Source organism: Myotis nattereri (assembly GCF_964212035.1).
Source record: "Myotis nattereri genome assembly, chromosome: 7".
In the NCBI taxonomy this organism is placed as follows: domain Eukaryota; kingdom Metazoa; phylum Chordata; class Mammalia; order Chiroptera; family Vespertilionidae; genus Myotis; species Myotis nattereri.
Genome location: NC_138082.1, coordinates 49,242,283 through 49,262,291, shown reverse-complemented (window position 1 = coordinate 49,262,291; position 20,009 = coordinate 49,242,283). Strand labels below are relative to the sequence as shown.

General features: G+C 39.0%; 2 pseudogenes across 2 annotated transcripts; one reads left to right on the top strand and one right to left on the bottom strand.

The window, feature by feature from the left end:
* The first annotated feature begins 1,758 nt into the window (after positions 1-1,758).
* On the top strand, positions 1,759-2,653 carry LOC308522007 (small ribosomal subunit protein uS2B-like; annotated as a pseudogene). Its single transcript has one exon. The product of its transcript is annotated as a small ribosomal subunit protein uS2B-like (transcript).
* A 15,481-nt stretch (positions 2,654-18,134) lies between these two features.
* On the bottom strand, positions 18,135-19,705 carry LOC308522458 (tubulin alpha-1A chain-like; annotated as a pseudogene). The gene has a single exon. The product of its transcript is annotated as a tubulin alpha-1A chain-like (transcript).
* Positions 19,706-20,009: the final 304 nt, after the last annotated feature.

Genomic DNA, 20,009 nt, shown 5'->3' with positions numbered 1-20,009 from the left:
AGTAGGTATTCTGCAATTTATGGCTTCTGTCTCATATTCCTTAACTTTTACTGGAGAGATAACATTGAAAATCTGCCAAGAAAACACATTCAGCAACAGAAATACTCAGGAAGAATATCAGCTGCCTTGCCTTTGCTTCCTGAATTCAGATCAAAATATTCTGTCAGATGCTCTCATCCTACACAAACAAAGGGGGTTGCCAGAGTGTATAAGGCCCAGAGAACCATCCTTTTGTTTTTTGACACTTCTAGCATATAATGGCAATGAACCCTCCTCATATCTGCATCTCATAATTCATTAAAACAAAGAAAAAACATTAAAGGTATGATTTGAAGGTGGGAACTCTACTGGAGAGAGGTCATGGCATGGCATCCTACACACAGTTATTCCGCTACCATGCAATTGTGTTTGGGGGAATCATATCTGCAAATCTTATTTTCAAAACATTCTTTAATCATAGCTCTTTCTTTCTGAAGCACTTCATGGGTCAGGATCATGGACTCTTATTGATGACTAGGTGTTTTCCACTTTCAACTTCTTCCTTAAATAATGGAAGGACTTTTTATTCCCTTGTTCCAAAGGCATAAGGGTGTATGGACTCGTTATTTACCAAAGAAGAAAGAAAAACGAACGTGCACTGGGTAATTTAATTTCTAAAGCACTTCATCTTTTTCCTGGGAGAGACTCCCAGCCATGCAACTTTCAGAGTGTAAACAAAAATGAATGAATGATTTAGCAGCAATATTGTTTTCAATTTTGATGTGAATTAAAAAGTGAAAGTTATTCAGAATATCCTTTCATTCAAATTAATCTTTGCTGGATGCCTCATACATTATTCAGAATACTGTGGTGCAATGACCAATTCCATATGAATGCTATGTGGCTTATTTTGTTCTAAATAGAGTCTCTACCAGCTGCATGAGTATCTGTAATTAAATGACAGTTTTTTATGTAAAATATATTTTAAAAATATTTTCTATTTTTTTTAGTAACTTTTTATTGCCATGCTGGTTTCTAAGTGGAGTAACAGCATAGATTCATAAATGAGAGCACTAACACTCTTCTAGTATTTTGGAACTAGGTGACTAATTTTAAAATAGTTCATATTTTGTAAACATTTCATGTTCAATTATCTGTGGCTCTCAGGAGTATTTGAAATACTTATTAATAGTGAAAGAGGCAGAAGTGACAAAGTCGTCATGGTGGTAAGCTTCCTAGCTGCATGGTTATTATGTGCAATCTGAGGGAGGCCCAGTAATGAACATTTGTAGCATCATTCAGATATACAGGTGTAAGAATTGTCCTTCCAGAAACATTAAAGCACAGTGATTCTCAAACTTTAATGAGAAAATAATCAACCAGTTATCTTGTTAAAATATAGATTTCGATGCAGTAGATCTTAGGACTGCCCTAAGAATCTGAATTCTAAAAAGCTCCTAGCCAAGGCTGCTGGTTCAATAAACCATACTTCGAGAACAAAATGTCTAGAGACTGGACCTCAAGTTTGCAAACACCAAAACCTCAATTTTGCCAATTTACCTAGAATTTGATCATGAAAAGATGACACGCAACAATCAAAGAGACAAGAGGCTGATGTAGAAACCAAATTGCCAGTTTAATTATGGTTCTGGTTCTTAACCCTGAGCACCACAAGAATTACTTACAGAACTTCAGGGTTTAGCTTTTCTCTGTACTCTCCTGAGGGTACCATCCAGCATTGTTCTTGGTTCCCACGTAACTTAAAGGGAAACCTTTACAATGTCTGAAGCCCTTGATGTCCTGCAAATGAAGGAGGAGGGTGCCCTCAAAGTCCTTGTAGCAGAAACCTACTTAGGGGGCACCAAGCTTGACTTCGGATGGAACAGCACATCTACAAAAGGGAGAGTGATGGCTTCTACATCAGAAATCTGAAGGGAGCCTGGGAGAAGCATCTGCTGGCAGCTCTGCCATTGTTGCTATTGGGAACCCCACTGATGTCGGTGGCATATCCTCCAATAATACTGGCCAGTGAGCTGTGCTGAAGCTGCTGCTGCCACCGAGCCACTCCTGCTGCTGGCCGCTTCACTCCCGGAACCGTCACTAACCAGGTCCAGGCAGCCTTCTGGGAGTCAAGACTTCTCATCCCAGAGCTGACCACCAGCCTCCCACAGAGGCATCTTATGTTAACCTGCCCACCACTGTTCTGTGTCACACAGACTGTCCTCCACACTCGGTGGACATTGCCATCCCATTCAACAACAAGGAGGCTCACTCAGTGGGTCAGATGCGACGGATGCAGGCCTGGAAGTTCTGTGCATGTGTGTCACCATCTCCCATGAACACCCGTGGAAGATCATGCCTGATCTCTGTATACAGAGATACAAGAGAGATTGGAAAGGAAGTGCAGGCTGCTGTTGAAAAGGCTGTGTGACCAAGGAAGAGTTTTAGGGTAGATGGACTGCTCCAGCTCCCCAGTTCACTGCTGCTCTGCCTGAGGTCGCAGGCTGGTCTGAAGGCGTGCAGGTGCCCTCTGTGCCCATTCAGCAGTTTCCTACAGAAGCTGGAGCGCTCAGCCTGCCACTGAAGACTGTTCTGCAGCCCCCCTGCTCAGGCCACTGAATGGGTAGGAATAACCAACTCTAGTGGTCTTAAGCTGTTCTTGCACAAACTTTAAACAGAATGGAAGTAAGGTTGACAGAAAATAAACAGTTTCTAAAAAAGAAAAAAAAAAGTATTTCAGGTCTTAGACCCAATTCCATGGAATCATGATTTAATTGGTCTGAAATGGTGCTAATATCTATACTTGTTCAAATTACCCCAGTGGTTCTAATATGCAGCCGCATTAAGGATCGCTGATTTACATAGACAATTACAGTGCCAAGTAGATGAGGTACCAGTGTTAGTGGAATAGCACATTTTCTTTCCTGAAGCGGTGTCTACATAGAGAGCCCGTGTGAAGTTGGTGGCTTACTTGGGGAATGTAGAATCACGGGGAAGGGGTTAAATAACCCAAGTCGTTGTCCTAATCAAGCCCGATAGGTACACCTTCACCAGAGGATACATTTGCCAGGGAGGCAGGTGTGTAGAGGGGCTCCTCATGGCCCTTCTCCAGTTGATGTGTCTGTCATTCTGGGCTCCCATTTTCTACACTAAGGCAGACTACCCCACCCCTGTTATTCTCCTTTATTCTTTAAAACCATTTCACACAAAGACTTCCACTTATTTACTTACTCATGTTTACCTTAATCATCTCTTTCCAGGTCCCTAAAATTAGTCTCCTTGATTGGAAGTAGGTGTCTCAGAATCTCCTCCATGGTTCACTTCATAGTTTATGCCTTAGGGTGGATTTTCTTTATATATATCTAGCATTTCCTGCTAGATTGCCCTCTTTTTAAGTTTCTTCCTTAGAATGTAAGCCTTAGTTCTAAATTATAGGACAGCCTTGCTTATGTTATATTTCCTAAATTATTTGTTCAGTATAAATAGATAAATATATGAAATGCAATGTATACGTTCTGCCATTTTTACACAAAGCTAATGCAAGAGCTTTAATATTTACAAAGCTAAAATGAGATTGGGTAGAGATATTTTGGTGTAGGGTCATAGAACAGTGCTCCTTTCTGTCGTTTAGGAAAAAGTGCTTAGAGAAAATTGAAGTGATATGTACAGAGGCACTTCCTACAAGGCATTTCAATTTGAAAATGGGCCAAATGCCAATGGCGTGTTTAACTGACTTTCTGTTTTTAAGTGGGGAAATGGTTGATCAAGAATTATTCTTTTCGGGGTGGGGGGCAGTAAACTTTTACTATCATTAACTCAATGGAAATTTGAACAGCATATCATTTTGAGAACATATTAAAGGAAAGAGGTAGTTAGTAATCAGGATTTCTTAGTGAAGTTTTGTCAGGCTAATTGAATTTTCCTCTGTGCCAAAATGATAGCACTGATACATCAGTTGAAATATCAGCCGTAATTTACCTTGCCTTTAAATGAGCTTCAGTTCTACTTGTTTGGCATACAGATTACAGATTTTTGAAAAGTTGTCTAGACTAGAATCTTGCATGATTAGTTTTATTTATCCACACCAGAGACTTATCCACAATTATCAAGGATTTTTGTATGTGTGCACTAAATTTTTATTGATATCAAAATCATGTCTATGTTATATTTGTATATTCTTAATACACAACTCATGAACTGGAGTTGTCAGATATAATAATAGCAACAGGAATAGTGTGTGTGTGTGTGTGTGTGTGTGTGTGTGTAAACCACATAGAGCCAACAGTCTGCAAGGGGAAGGTTAGCTTGGTTTGGGATGTCAGGACTGACCTGGATAAAGCATAACATAGAGCAATTTAGCTCAGAATGGATAGTGTATTAATCAGGTGTATTGAGAGAATGGAACCAACATATGGTGGGACAATGGCCTCGTTATTTTGCTGTCTTATCTTGAAGCCCACTAAAATCAACAAAACTAAAATATATGGATCCTTGGAGGTGGGTGAGGCCTGAACATAGCCTGGAAAGTGGCATATATTTAATATATGTATGTTAAATTGATCATTTTTAGCAGAGTAAAGATATATATGTAAAGATATATATGTATTAAGGAATTGGCTCATGTGATGATTATGGAGGCTGAAAAGTTCCCCAGTCTGTTCTCTGGAAGCTGAAGATCTAGGGAAACTAGTGGTGTAATTCAGTCCAGCAATGTGAAACTTTGATTCAAATGTATATATACATGTATGATTCAAATGTATATATACATGTATAAATATGTGTGTGCTACTAAGTTGCACTGTAAAATACTTAAGGACTAGCTGTCTTGGGGTAAATTGCTCTAATTTATAGTTTGTCAAGCTCCATGTTGTAAGTGCTATACCTCTCTTTTGTCCCTAGCAGATGTCAGGCTATCACTGTAACTCTATTGAAGGTGGAGTTGGGTAAGATGCACAGTCCAACTGTAAATATAGTATGTAAATAACCTTAAGAGCATAGAGTAAATATAGTATAATAATTAGGAATTGATATGATTATTACCTTTACTTTTAATAGAATGTATTTGATTTTAAGTTATATAATTTAATGTTTAATAATGGCCATTTTTAACTACTGTTTCACAACATTCCTGAAAATTAGCAGTCAACTCTCATGAGCTGGTATGAGACAGATTGAGCATACAATTAGACTGTGCTAAAAAGTTAGAAAGCTACTGGTTAGCCATTCCCCATGCTTACAGCTGACTCAAAATGAATGAGAGAAAATGGCATATGTAATAAGCCTTTTCAAGATATTTATTTTTCTCTGGGCTACCTAAACTTTTCTATTAAGAGAGAAACTCCATCTATTTCACTTTTCTGTAATTAAATTATTTCCTCCCTAAAAATTGGCAAATGTGTCTGTCTTTGTCTTTGTATACATCCTTAATTGCATTTGGGCACTGAAGGGAAGAGAGGAGTTGAAAACCATCTGATATCCAAAGGTTGGTGTAATATTATGTCATTAACTTCAGTAAGGACATAAGAATAATAATGATTTAAATGCAGTTAGCTTCCATTGGCTAGTTTATGTTCACCATATTAAGTGTTTCGCATAGTAATCTTTATTTCGCTATAGTATACTGTGAAAATAAATACAAATGTAACCCTTTCTGCCTACATAGTCTCTCTGATAGTTTACTAAAGGATATCAAAGGAAGTAGCTTATTCAGGGAACAAACTTTCAAATGTGACAACAGGATAAGTGCCTTATAAGTTTGTTCTGTGACATCTTTCCTCAGAGCTTTTTAGCATGTTAATCAATGAACACGGATTTATTTGTGAATGCATTCATTTTCTACTTAAGCTTATGGGGAACATTATAAGCCTTTTCCTCAAGGCACAACTTATGGCCTCTCTTCCTAATGACTAATTCTAATTTATTTACTTTGTCTTTTCTGTATCTATTATACTTATATTCTTTGTGGCAAAACTAGAACTCCATTGTTCTCTCATGACCACCTTAACTTCACTAAATTTTAATATCCATGAGCTCAGAATATTTTACTTTATTTTTGTCCCTGTAACCCTTACCAGCATTAGGAAGATAGTAGTATCAATGCCTATTAAAATTTATTAGAAAGAAATGTGAGGTTCTGTACATGGGTCTACACAGTCAGCTCCTCCTAATAATATTAATAATGTATTAGTAGTATTATTTACTGCTTAATAATACTAATCACTATATCTTGCATTGATTATTCTTTTATTTCTCACCACAAACTCGAGGTAATAGAAAAGGGACTGTCCCATGGTCACATAGTTGGACTGGCTCCAGGAAGTTTGCCTCTAGAATCAGGTCGCATAATTGTTTACTCTTCCACCGCACATACAGATATGATTGAACAATAGTACCATGTTTTAAATGTCTGCCAACAAAAATTTTAACACTAAAGGGCTTCAATGCTTTTAAGATTGGGTAAAAAAGAACTTTAGAGTTTTGGAAATTCTCTAAAGGTAACTTAGGAAAAGAAACTAAAATGGCAAGTGTAAGACCAAATATGTGAGTAGTACTGAGAATAAACTCTGAGTAATATGGACATCTTGATTTGCACTCCTTAGAAAGTGAGAAACAAGAAATGTGGGGAAATCCATTGAAAATTTACTGTGAAGACAGGAAGCAGTTGTAAGATCAGACCAGATGTTTAGAACTACGTATTTGGCAAGGCCTGTCAAACTCAGAGGATCTGAGCAAGGGGACAAGCTAAGCTTTGGGCTGAGCCATCCTTTTCAAAACCTCTTCCTTACTCAGGTCTGAGACACTTAATTGTTCCATCTTTAATCTTTAGTATAATTACTAAGAAAAGTCAAACTGAAAGAGAGGGGCTTTCTAAAACATAGTTAACTTAAATGATTTATATGAGGAATTCATTACCAGGTACCAAGAGTCGTGTGTGTGTGTGTGTGTGTGTGTGTGTGTGTGTGTGTGTGTGTGTGTGTGTAATATCTCTTTCTATTTAAAATAATGATTTGGGGAAAAAAATACACAAATCATCAGGGAGATAATCATATAATACCCTTATTGCAAAGCTTCAGCTATTTATTAAAGAAGGTAAACTGATAATAAAAATGTAAATTCTTGGCCTCAATAAAGTATAATTCCGCTTTTAAGACAAGAATACAATTTATACTATTTTGAATGGGCTTTTTTTCCTTGTTAAGAAGGTAAAATTGTGGTCTCCTGTGGCATATTTTTTTGGCTGTTTGAAAGTTTCATGGCATTCTAATTAAGAAGGAAAATATAATTCATCCTATATCTAGGGAAAAGAGCATTTTGAGTGTTAAATGTGGCCAGTCCTTATCCGTTTAGTAGAATCAGAATTCACCCAATATAAGAAAGAATAAGGCAACACAAGATACTGGCTGTGAATAGAGGTTATTCACAGAAGTCAGATAATCTTAAATTAAAAACTCAGCTTTTCTAATTATTAGTCGAGTGACCTTAAAGTTACCTAATTTCCCTTAACCTCCGTCTTCAAATCTCTGACATGGCTATGAATGGAAATATTGACTCAAAGGATCATTGTGGGAAATAGATGATCTAATAGATAGATGTGAGGTGCCAAAGGCAATAAATAGGAGTTACAGTATTATAATATAAACTCAACTCTCTGCTTTTCATTCATGTATTATTCACAGCATAATTGGTCACAGGAACATTTTTAAAAATTATATTGGCATTGAGGTCCATTCTGCTCAATTCTTTATGTGTTGACATAAGTAACATACTATTTTAAAGTATCCAAATAGTTCTTGAGAGGGAGACTCTTTTAAGCATAGATAGACAGACAGACAGACAGACAGACAGACAGACAGACAGAAAAAGACATACCTTGGTTTTCCAGATGAGGCATTCCCATGGTTATTTTGAGGTAACTGCTCCTTGTTCTATTTTAATCCTTTTTTAAATCTAAGATTTTCTTCCCATTCTGCAATGTGAAGAAGAAAGTATTTAAGAAACATTTAAGTATTAAGAAAGAGAAAAGTATTTGAGAGAAAAAAATCAGCTGATTGAACTTATTTGAGTGTGCATTTTTGATATAGCTTAAAGTATTTGTTCATAACTAGATAAAGATATGTATATTCAAATGTATTTTAAAAGAAGTCCAGAAAGCAAATGTACATTATTTTTAATTACCTAAAAAATGGTCCACTATTTGAGATTGACTATAAAACGTAATAATGCCAAGTGATAAAAAAAAATAACTTCATGTCACATAAAGGGAAAGTAGACAATTTACTGGAGATGTGACTGGGTTTCTTTTCCCTCCCTTCAATAAGGTAATTTCTGCCCATCTCCAAAGGCCTTTCTCACAGTGACCTTGGTGAAAGAAGAGCTCTGTGGCATTGCCTACAGGAATCATCTGCTGCTTCTAAGTCAGCCACAGGTTTTGCTTCAAGGCAAGAAAACACTTTGCTCCCACTCACACCTGAGCTTACTGTCTTCAGAAAGCTTCCTCCTCCTATAAATGCAACACCATCTCCTATAGTCAGATGGAAATATTTTAATGAATTTCTCAAGGAAGTGTTACAGCCCAGTTTCATTAGTATGTCCAGGCCAAGGAGCTGCAGTTTTGTTTTTTAAGAAAAGAAATAAAATGGTAAGAGATCAAAACAGGAAGCAATAAATTTGATAATGAAATATGAATATATCCAGTATATACACATGATATTTATGAATGTTTTAAGCAGGGCGGTTTTGAAACTCTTTTTTCTAAAACTATTAACTTGGCCCCAGTAAGCTGTGTACCTCATTGTATACTAGTAATAGTAACTACTAGCATGCTCTTTCGTATGTAAAAATTGGCACACGGTGCTGTAGCAGTAGACCTTCAGATGGGAGCAAACTCATCTACACTTTCCTGTAGTCAGTCTCATGACCAACAAAGATAGGAGACATTCACCTTCTGGAGATGAGAAGGCAGAGTAGAAGGAAAGGGGGTGTGCTTAGCAAGGAGACTAGCAGAGCTGGCTACCCTCATCAATATCAAGTATCTTTATCTGAGCTAATCTATAATATTCTTTTGTTTCCCTGGAGAAAAGGAAAAGTACAGAAATCCAGGTATTCTCTTGGCTATTACTTAATGTAGGGCCTCCTCCATTCATTACTTTTGATAACTCATAAATAATCCTTAGCAATCGTGTTGAGTTATGAAATTACTTAGTAGAACAAATAGTAAAGAATAAAAATGTCCAATTAAGATTCTCAAAAGAAGACTGCTTTTTTTATTTGAATTCTTCTTACCACACATTTGTAAAACCCGTAGTACAAACTGTTGACTCTTTGTCTTGTTTTGTCAGCTAGAGTTTTGATATGATGACATATGACTGGCAGAGTTGCGTTCCTTGTAGAGATGAGAGCAAAAGGCCATTCCATGGTAAAGATAATGAGGAGATTCATAAATGGGCTGTTAATTCAAAATGTCACTTTGTGTAGCACTTGTATTTTATTTGTCAAGAATACTTGTTTTCCACAACTGGAATAAAGCAATCAAGTAAGCAAATTAATTCAGTATACACTTCATAGACTTGATATAATGTACATATATAAACTAGAGAATATAATATGATATTAATGTATTAATTCACTCAAGAAACAGTTATTGTCTAATGTGTGCTACGCATTGTTTAAAGCATTAGAGTAAACCAAGACACTACTTCATGGAGCTTATATTCCAGTGGAGAAAAATAGATAATTAATAAATATCCACACAAATATAATATGCTAGTTATTGAAGATAAGTGCTTAGAATATACATAAAGCATAGTAAAGGGGTAGAAAGGAATAGTGATGACATTTATTGTTCAGCTGGAAATTCAAGGGCCATGAAACTGAAAGAGCATAGCTTTCCTGGAATGATGTCCATCTTCATAAAATTCTATAGATGATTAATTTTTATAATCTGAAAGAATGTAATATCATTGAAAACTATTTTATGGCTTTAGGTCTATGATAAATAATTTTCAATATAAATTACTTTGAGAGTGGACTATAAAATGTTTTTTTTAAATCAAATATAATAAAAATAACAGGGACGTGACAAGAAAAGAACATAAACTATTTCTCATTACATAAATGCAAAAATCTCACCCAAAATATTAACAAACTAAATTCCGTGAAATATAAACAGGATAATGCATAATGATCTAGTTGGGTTTATTTCAATGATGCATGATTCAAAATTTTAATCATTCTAACTTACCATATTTGCAAAATAAAAGAAATGAGATGTTCATCTCAGTAAATACAGCAAAGAAATTTGATAAAATTCAACATTTCCTCAGAATCTATTAAAACTTCTTAACTAGTAATAGGAAAGATTTTCCCAATATGACAAGGTATTTCTGACATTATACTTAATGATGAAATGCTCACTAATTACCCCACAAGAACAGGAACAAGGCAAGGATTCCATTATAGCCACTTCTATTCAACATTATACTGGAGGACCTGTCCAGTAAATAAAATGAAATGAAAGAAATGCCAAGGTTTAGAATAAAAGATGACATGGTAATATATGAAGATAGGACAAAGGAATCTACAAAAATTATTAGATTAATAAGTAAATTTAGCAAGTTCTCTGGACCTGAAGTCAACATTTTAAAAAAAAAATGCATTTCTGGGTAATGTTGCAGTGGATTTGAAAAGATGGTCACTAAAGATATTTACATAGATAGATAGATAGACAGACAGACAAAAGGCATGTGACATATACAAGAATTTTGTTATGAATTGAATTATATTTCATTTGAAACAAACACTGAACTCCTAACCCCATTAAGTATTTCAGAATGTGTTTTATTTGAAAATAGGGTCATTGTACTGGTAATCAAGTTAGAGTGCTATCAGTAGGGTGGGCCCAATCCCATATGACTGGTGTTCTTTTATAAAGGGGAAATCTGGACACACAGACGTGCACAGAAGGAAGATGATGTGAATACACACAGGGACAAGATGAACATGTAAATGGAGTGACTGATGCATCTACAGGCCACAGAATGCCCAAGATCGCCCACAAACCACCTCAACTGAGGAAAAGGCAAGGAAGGATTCCCCCAGAGGTTTCAGAGCAGCTTGGCCCTGCTGCTAGCCTTCAGAAGTGTGTGATAAATAATTTCTGTTTTAAGCCATCCAGTTTTGGGCACTAAGAAGGAAACAAATACAATTCCTATCAACATTACTTGTTATATCTAATATATTTGGAAATAACCCACATATTCATCAATAGTAGCAAAGACTTTTTAAAATGTAGTATGTTTATATGTTGGATTATATTCATGCATTGGGATAGGAATAAAATGAAGAGAGTACAGTTGCAAGTAGCAATATAAAGAGACAGCAAATAGATAGATAGATAGATAGATATGATAGATATATAAATAAAGTTAAACTAACTTCATTATTCATTAGAAGTCAGAATAATGATTACCTGTTTGGAAGAAAGAGGTTAAGAATGATTTGAGGAGATATACAAGGTGGTCTTTTGTGGTCTTCCCAAAATAGTGTGAAACACTTCTATGGCTCAGAGAATTGTAGAAGCCAAACCTATAAGATGAAGTATTTAGTGGTATCCTGAGAAACATAGTGTCAGCATTAAAATTGTGTACTCTGAAGCCAGGCTATCAAAGTGTAAAAGCCCAGCCCTACCACTAGCTGGTTAAATATCTTTGGGTAATTTACGTCTGTATGCTTCAGTTTCTTATCAGTGACATGGGGTAACATTATCTTAGGGGACTGTTATGGGAGTTAAATAGTTAATGCTTTTAAAATACTTAGAATAGTGCTTGAATATTTATTTAACACTAGAGGCCCAGTGCACAAAACTTTGTGCACTCGGGGGGGTCCCTCAGCCCGGCCTATGCCCTCTTGCAGTCTGGGACCCCTCGGGGGATGTCCACCTGCTGGCTTAGGCCCTCTCCCCTGGGGAACCAGACCTCAGCTGGCAGTCAGACATCCCTCTGGCAGCCTGGGAGCCCTCGGGGATGTCCACTTGCCAGTGGGGAGCAGGCCTAAGCTGCAGTCGGACATCCTTAGAGCTGCTGAGGAGGCGGGAGAGTCTCCCGCCACCACCGCTGTACTAGCAGCCATCAGACTGGCTTGTGGCTGAGCAGAGCTCCCCCTGTGGGAGCTCACTGACCAGCAGGGGGCATCTCCTTCATTGATCGTCTGCCCCTGGTGGTCAGTGTGTGTCATTGTGACCAGTCATTCCCAGTCGTTCTGCTGTTAGGGTCAATTTGCATATTACCCTTTAATTATATAGGATAGAGGCCTGGTGCACAGGAGGGGGCCAACTTGTTTGCCCTGAAGGGTGTCCCGGATCAGGGTGGGGGTTCTGCTGGGGTGCCTGGCCAGCCTGGGTGAGGGGCTGATGGCTGTTTGCAGGCTGGTCAAGCCCCCCAGAGGGGACCCTCACCCATAGGGGTGTGGCCAGCCTGGGTGAGGGCTGAGGGCTGTTTTCAGGCTGACCATACCCCATTCAGGGTGGAGATCCCCGCTGGGGTGCCTGGCCAGCCTGAGTGAGGGGCTGTTTGCAGGCTGGCCAAGCCCCCCATGAGGCCGTTTTCAGGCTGCCCACAGCCCTTTCAGGGTAGGTGAGTCCCGCTGGGATGCCTGGCCAGCCTGGGTGAGGGGCCGATGGCTGTTTTTTTTCAGGCTGGCCACACCCCCTGTGACCCAAGGTCCCAGCCTCTCCTTTTTTTCCTGGAGTTTATTTATCTTCTATAATTGAAACTTTGTAGCCTTGAGTGGAGCCAATGCTGGCCAGGGCAGGTGGGAAGCTTGTCTTCCTCCATCGCCAGGGTCAACCCAAGCCTCCTGCTTGCTCCAGTTCTGTGGCCGCCACCATCTTAGTTGGGTTAATTTGCATACTATTTCCTGATTGGCGTGTGGGCATGGCTTGTGGCCTGGCTTGAGCATAGTGGAGGGATGGTTAATTTGCATGTTTCTCTTTTATTATAATGGATGGTTTAGTATATAGTTATTAAGTAAATATCTATATCTATATCTATATCTATATCTATATCTATATCTATATCTATATCTAAAAGCCTAATATGCTAAGTGCCCCTCCGATCATTCGACCAGTTGCTATGACACACACCGACCAATAGGGGGCAGACACTGTGACTGGTAGGTTAGCTTGCTGCTGGTGTTCTGCTGATCGGGACTGGGCAAGATGGGCTGGACATGCAGTGGAGCCCTTCTGCGGTCCCTCTTTGGCCGGCCTAGGCAAGATGGCCCTGATCAGGGACTGGGTGAGATGGTCTGGACATACCCTGGAGCCCTCCCATAGTCCCTTCCATGGCCCCTCCCGGGCAAGGTGGGGTCCTGGATTGTGAGAAGGCGCAGGCCAGACAAAGGGACCCACCAGTGCATGTGCACTGGGCCTCTAGTATATTTATATATAGCATTTATTTATTATGTATGTATTTATTACATGTAGTATATATTTATTACATAAATTATATATTGGAAAAAAACAACATAATATCTTGAGAAAAAATTTGAAACTATGGAATTTTAAGATTTCATATTTAGAATTAAAATAGTTTTTTTCATTTATACTACTAGTAAGTCTGTACAAACTAGTAGGTAGTACATGGATGCATATACTAAAGCATTAAGCAGTACATGTGAACAAATGATAACACGTTCTGAACCTTAATAAAATGCATCTTAAGTAATTCTTGGTTATACTGAAAATATGATCAGACACTTGCAATTAACATACTGTCAAACCATAGTTGTCTTTCTAGCAATATGAAACTATACTGGAAAGCAGTTTCTAATTATCATTCATATGTTCAGGTATCAACACATGATTTTAATTAATATGTATGATCATTAAAAATTCATGGCAGGTAAGAAAAGCTATTGTTAACATTGAAAAATCACTAGCCATATATATATCCAAAACCTATGCAAATTAGTACCAAATTATATACAATTATTTCTATAAGATTTGAAACAAAAGACTGCCTTCCCACAGCATTGATTCTCAAGATTAAAATTGTTACTTTATCCTGAACACTCATCTGTCCACTTTCAAAAATAAACTCCCATCACAGTCACTTTCCTCAGAACTAGAACCTTGATGTATATTCATGAGATCTAGGACCAAGGGCTCAGCAGGACATCTCACCAACTTCAAACCCAATGTCACTAATTGATCTAGCTCTATCCCAAGGGGAGTTTATCTGGTGCCATTATTTCATACTACCGAGAAAGTTCATAAAATTCACTGGCATTATCATCCCCAAGATTGGGCCCATTAATAATTTTCTGCTATCAAAATGAATACAGAAAATGCTAAAAATTGGTTAATTTTTCTGGGTTCTGACAATTAAAAATTAAGTAGAAATAGTAGTTCACATATGTTTTTTCTTTTATTTTATTAAGAAATAGTTTTTAGTCCCAGCTTCCTATCTTTAAATTATAATTAATATATAGATATGTTTTTAATCTAATGCAGTTCTTGGAATCTTGTAAAGGTTTGGATTTTAAAGGATACAAAAGTGATGTTAGGTTATTTTAATAACTATGTAATAGCTATTGAGTATTCTGTTTTCTTTTTAGTAAAAGCATCGATATCTAAATTGTTGGGAACAGAAGGAGCTGGAGAGGAATTGGGATACTGAATTGAGGCTGCACATGCCCCATAATCTCAACAGCCCATTCCTGCTCTCCTGATTGCACAGTGTCATGGTCCATCCCACCCATGTTCAAGACTTTACAGTGTTGCTTAAGATTATATTCACCAGTCTTTCAGTTTTTCTTTGTTAGATATAGAAGGCTGGTTTCTGGGAGCTTCTTTACATTTAAATAATTTTGAAAAGCACTAAAGAAATGTAAAATTAAAAATAAAGCATGTGCCTACCTTTCCAGGCAGCTTGACCAATTTTGCGTACCTATTATAAGGAAGCATTCAGAGTCTCTGTCCTAAGGGTTCATTATTCTACATAGAAGACAGGCTCATGGCTTCTGGCAGCTTGATATTTTATTATCCTTTCTATAGGTAGGAAAGAGCATGCTGATTGAAGAGATTTATTATACTGTAGTTTCAGCTCCTTGATCCTGTACAATGGGGAAAGCAAAGAGGAATCTGCTAAAAATAGATAAGCAGAATGCCGAATAAACAAAGTGAAGAGACTCTTTTTTGTTTAAGTTTCTTTCCTAAAAGAGCCTGTGGGAACTGTTATTTCGGAACAGGACCTGCTAATTAATTATCACATAATTAATATATGTGCATTTTGAAAATAAAAACTGGCATTTGGTTCATTTATACCACCAAGACTTGGTGGGAAGACACATTCCTATGTACCAATTATTCTTTCCTAGATATTTATTCCTTCCAAGTTAGCTGTGAGAGAGAAGAAATTAATATACCAAACTCTATCTCCTAAATTACTTCCCTTGAAATTGAAAGATGGGTTTTGGAGTTGAAGACATGAGAGAACAGGTGTAGAAACTGAGATTTTGGCAGCCTCCATCAGAAACTAATGAGCTTTGGGGAAATCCAGCCAATACAGAGTTGGGTAGATTACTATCAAAACTATAGGGCATCTTGACACCTACAGTGAACTGGCTTCAAGGTGGCACATGGATACTGACCGGAGGTAACCTTTCCTAATTACTTATAGAATTATTAAACATAAAAAAGCTATCCAGTGTAGTATTATTCAGTATGTCAAGAATCAACTTTCCTATTAATATATACACTATACATACTCCTTGTGAAGTAGGAGCAAAAGTTCACAGTACTTTAACCTTGGTGGGTGCCTTACATGGCCCATTAGTCACCATAATGCTATGGGTGGCCTTCCTTCTATGCTGTCAAGTCTGTGGATAATACCTAGTTCAAGGGCTCTCAGGGAGAGCCCAGGGTCCCCAGCAAGGTGTGAGGAGAGCAGAGGGGTAGTATGAAACACTGTGGTAGGAGACTGGTAGCAGACCATGAAAGCTCAGGATTCTTTTACTCTGGAGTATGGAACTCCCTTTCTGTAATTAGTTCTCTAGTGGTTTTGCTGTTCACTTCCTTGCTTTGATTGGTTATATACTAACTAGCTAATTTCAGTGTGTTCAATGTGTCCGTCTGTGTTTTAGTATGTTTCAGTGTGTGAGTAACCTGTTGCATGTTTGACTCTGCTGTTCCCACATATCTGGCTGTGGGTTTGATAGGACATACAAATTAGCCAATCTTTATATGTTGATGCTGGTAAGGGGCTATCATGAGACTTCAAGCCAGAATTCATGCATATATATTTTTTCAGTTACTCAGTCCCGTGATATCAATGTGTATGATAGGAAGGATGCGAAATAAAAGTAGAGTTGGGAGGTGAAACAAAAATGAATAGGAATCCCTTTACCAACGTGGTAACACCCAAGTATATTGGACCTTTCCAAACCACCTCAGCACCCTCCCAAATCATGGGTCTAATCCAGTATTTCCTGTAAAATCTAATCTCACTGTAGGCTCTACCCTTTGGTTCTAGTGGATCCAGCTTGATGACTTAACCCTGCTGAACCTTCAATAACTTCTCGTAAAGCTAAACCTCTGATCATAGTCTAAAAGGTCCCACATAAATTTACTCCTGTCTACCAAATGCTCACTGTTGTCTAGGAAACACTCAGGGATCTTTTCCTCTTCTCTGAACTTTCCAAGTTCTTCTTATTTCAAAGCCTTTGCCTTGTTCTTCCCTCTGCTTGCTGTGCTCTCCCCCACTCTTCATTTTTATAACTGAAATACAGTCTTTATGTGGCAGCATCTGAGGAGTAGAACTGTCAGATATGAAGTGAAGCCTGGTTTAGGAAAAAGGCAATCACCAGCATTGATGATGGTATTTAAATTGTTTAGAAACTTTGTGACATCTTTTCATATCCATGGGGGAGAGGTCTAAAAGTCCTTCCTATTTTTTTTAATGAAAAAAGTGAAGGGATGCTAAGTGATTTTCTATATGGAACATTAAAATTGCCAAAAGCAAATTTGGCATGAATTTGACGAATTATATAATTAGTCTTAAAAATCTGTATGGGGTACATTCTGTATTCCAAAATCTCCAGTGAGTTCTACTTAGGACCTTAAAGACTATTTGCAGAGGTTAATTGCAAGCTCAGATCTTATAAATTCCTTCTTACAGTCAATAACCATTTATTGAGCAACTACTATATGCCAGCCACTCTAAACAAATTATTATGTTGATTCTAAAGAAACATGACCAAAAAGGACACATTGGAGAAAACCTGTAAAGATATTTCACTTTCTTTCAGACACAACCTGAGAATGTATCATGTGCTCATTAGCATGCTAGGCACTAAGAATGTAGAGCTCCTCATTCAAGAAGTTCACACTCTACTCCGCAGACCCAGGTGGCTTCAGCCAGGGCCAATTCTGGTCTTTGTTCTAAGCAGACAGCAACTATCAGAGACCACAGGAGGAGGAAGGAGATGTTGGACGCACTGGCCCTCTGCCACTATACTCTGCAACCTTCTCTCAGCTCAAAATGAACTATATGCCCAGTGCTGCCAGCCTCATTGAAAGATCAATAGTGAGTTGCTCATCTCTTTCAGATGAACTCTGGGGAAAGTACTTGGTCCTGCTTCGAAATGGAAGGATACTTACAGGCATTTTGAGAAGCATCGGTGAATTTGCTAATTTATGCTACATCAGACTGTGGAGCATATTCAGGCGGGCAAAAACTATGCTGATATCCCTAGAGGGATTTTGGTGGTCATAGGAGAAAACGTGGTTCTTCTGGGAGAAACAGACTTGGGAAAGGAGAGTGACACACCCCTCTGGCACATGTCCATTGAAGAAATCTTAGAGGAACAATGGGTAGAACAGCAGATGAACTAGAAGCTGAGAAGTTGCAAGTTTAGACTTTAAAGGTCCAGGTCTCTCCATTCCCAAGCAGATAGATACTCTTGATGACTATTAACTCTTTTGCTCAGGCATTATTGCTCTTGGGGAGCAGTGGCTGTCACTGGAAGAAAGTGACATTCTGGTCACTTCACACATTGGACTGGAGACTGGAGAATTTTGAAAAGTCATTTTTCTTTTGAATTTTTTTCACAAATTCAACATGAAATCATATGGCTCTTTTTTCCTTTTTTTTTTTTTTTTTTTAAGACAGGGAATACTTTATTCAAACCCATCAGAGAAATTGACAATTTGGATCTGTAACAAAGCATTGTGTTTTAAAGCATAGGCCAGTAATTGTATATGAGAGTGTACATTGCTCTACATACAAAAGAACTGATCAGACCAGAACTTTTCAATGTTTAAAACAGAATAAGTTTCCCTGTAAAAGCAGCACCGTTGTGACATGTTAAATTTAGTATTCCTCTCCTTCTTCCTCACCCTCTCCTTCAACAGAATCCACACCAACTTCCTCATAATCTTTCTCAAGGGCAGCCATGTCCTCACGGGCCTCAGAAAACTCTCCTTCCTCTATGCCCTCACCCACGTACCAGTGGACAAAGGCACGCTTGGCATACATCAGGTCAAACTTGTGGTCCAGGCGAGCCCAGGCCTCAGCAATAGCTGTGGTGTTGCTCAGCATGCACACAGCTCGCTGTACTTTGGCCAGGTCTCCACCAGGGACCACAGTGGGAGGCTGGTAGTTAATGCCAACTTTGAAGCCAGTGGGGCACCAGTCCACAAACTGGATGGTACGCTTGGTCTTGATGGTGGCAATGGCAGCATTGACATCTTTGGGGACCACGTCACCACGGTACAGCAGGCAGCAAGCCATGTATTTACCACGGCGAGGGTCACATTTCACCATCTGGTTGGCTGGCTCAAAGCACGCATTGGTGATTTCTGCTACAGAAAGCTGTTCATGGTAGGCTTTCTCAGCAGAGATGACAGGAGCATATGTGGCCAGAGGGAAGTGGATGCGGGGATAGGGCACCAGGTTGGTCTGGAATTCAGTCAGATCAACATTCAGGGCTCCATCAAACCTGAGGGATGCAGTGATGAAGGACACAATTTGACCTATCAACCTATTCAAGTTAGTGTAGGTTGGGCGCTCAATATCGAGGTTTCTACGACAGATGTCATAGATGGCCTCGTTGTCAACCATGAAGGCACAATCAGAGTGCTCCAGGGTGGTGCGGGTGGTGAGGTTGGAGTTGTAGGGCTCAACTACAGCTGTGGAGACCTGGGGAGCGGGTAAATGGAGAACTCCAGCTTGGACTTCTTGCCATAATCGACGGAGAGACGTTCCATCAGCAGGGAGGTGAACCCAGAACCAGTTCCCCCACCAAAGCTGTGGAAAACCAAGAAGCCCTGAAGGCCTGTGCACTGGTCAACCAGTTTCCGAATTCGGTCCAGGACCATGTCAATGATCTCCTTGCCAATAGTGTAGTGTCCACGGGCATAGTTATTGGCAGCATCTTCCTTGCCTGTGATCAGCTGCTCAGGGTGGAAGAGCTGGCGGTAGGTATCAGTGCGAACTTCATCAATGACTGTGGGTTCCAGCTCTACAAACACTGCCCTGGGCACATGCTTGCCAGCGCCCGTCTCACTGAAGAAGGTGTTGAAGGAGTCATCTCCCCCGCCAATGGTCTTGTCACTTGGCATCTGGCCATCCGGCTGGATGCCGTGTTCCAGGCAGTAGAGCTCCCAGCAGGCATTGCCAATCTGGACACCAGCCTGACCAACATGGATGGAGATGCACTCACGCATGGTTGCTGCTTTGAGGCTGCCGAGCGGATGGCGGAGAGGAAGAGGAGAGCTTGTTGTTGCTTCTTACAGCACGACTCTTAGGCAGTCGATGTAAGAGAACCTCTCTTTTTTCCTTTTTTTAAGAAATATATTTTTATTGATTTCAGAGAGGGAGAGGGAAAGAGAGAGATAGAAACATCCATGAAAGAGAATCATTGATCGACTACCTTCTGCACACCCTCTACTGGAGATCGAGCCAGCAACCCAGGCATATGCCTTGACAGGGAATCAAACCATGACTTCCTGGTTCATAGGTCAATGCTCAACC